Source organism: Myotis brandtii, unplaced genomic scaffold (genome assembly GCF_000412655.1).
Source record: "Myotis brandtii unplaced genomic scaffold, ASM41265v1 scaffold603, whole genome shotgun sequence".
Lineage (NCBI taxonomy): Eukaryota > Metazoa > Chordata > Mammalia > Chiroptera > Vespertilionidae > Myotis > Myotis brandtii.
Genome location: NW_005370284.1, coordinates 178,702 through 179,943, shown reverse-complemented (window position 1 = coordinate 179,943; position 1,242 = coordinate 178,702). Strand labels below are relative to the sequence as shown.

At 66.3% G+C, this 1,242-nt stretch overlaps 1 protein-coding gene across 11 annotated transcripts in view; it reads left to right on the top strand.

The window, feature by feature from the left end:
• Positions 1-1,242, top strand: part of CAMK2D (calcium/calmodulin-dependent protein kinase II delta) — a 156,286-nt gene that overhangs the window by 119,977 nt on the left and 35,067 nt on the right. The gene's annotated exons all lie outside the window — the stretch shown is intronic.

The window sequence follows — 1,242 nt, the reverse complement described above, 5'->3', positions numbered from 1 at the left end:
CGGGAGGGTCTCAGGCCTGAGGAGTGTGCAGCTGACGTGCGACGCCCGGCGGGTCGGTGGGGCAGCAGGGGGCCTGGCCTAGTGAAGGGGCTGCTGTGGCCTGGAAGGTCAGGGATGTGGTGAGAAGTTGCAGGTGCAGCGGGCATGCTGGGCTCTGCAGCAGGCGGGTGGCAGTGGGGTGGGGTGTGGACAGCCGCCTGCCGGGGAGGCCAGTGTGAGGACACGTGAACGGGGGTGGGAGGGGGCACGAGCAGGTTCCCTTCCTCAGGCAGCACACAGCTCTGAGCTCTGGGAATCTCACCGGGGCCCGGCGGGTTCTGTCGAGAACAGAGTGGGACCCTCCAGAGCTGGACGGGGGGAGGGAGGGCAGGATCGGAGGAGGTTGACCGAGAGTAGGAGAACGGATGGAGCCTCATGCCCAGAGCCACGGTGGAGTTGGCACCAGCGTCCGGCCTGAGCGCCAGGGGCCGTCTGCGCTCCTGACCCTCCTGTGTCATCTCCACACCGGGGAGGCAGGCGGCTGTGAGGGCGGGACTGGCCCACTGAGTGAGGACAGCCTCACCCTGGCTGTCCGCTCGCTCAGGTGGGCCAGTGCGTCCGCTGCGAGCTGCAGGCACTAGTTGCTGGCAGCAGCGGGTCCCGGGAGTCGGGACGTGGGGGAAGCTCCGTGCCCCCAGCGCGCACTGCCCACGTCAGCTCTTGCTAAGTGCCCATTAGAGAAGCGCCTTTTCAGAAAATGCACGTTTCTGAAGGGTGAGACCCCTCGTTGCTCGGTTGAGGTACACGGGAGTCCTCTGCAGCCTGGGGGGCGGGGGACAGGGTGGCTGGGCCTGGTGAGTGCCCACAGCTCCCCCGTGTCCGCTCAGTGTCCTCTGCCTCAGTGCCACGTGTCTGACCCGTGTCTCCTGTAGAAGGTGGTGTCGGTGGGGCCGGCTTTTCACTTTCATGAGAGAAGGACAGGATTGTCTTTGTCATGTGTAATGCCAGGTTTCAGGCTTTTACATGATTTTACTCGGAAGAGAAAGGGTCTGGGCTTGGGGAGCCGTGGGAGGTGGCAGGTGCGGAAGATGCAGGAACACGGGCTCCTCAGTGTCGCTCCCCATTCCTGGGGCCGAGGTGCCCCCCCTCCTGGTGCAGGGGCCCTCCGCCCAGGACACGGGCGCCTGCTTGTTGGTGCACAGGGGGAGGCAGGGCCCCGCCTGCACTGAAACGGTCCGGGGCCTCGCCGTGTGGGGAGGGGGT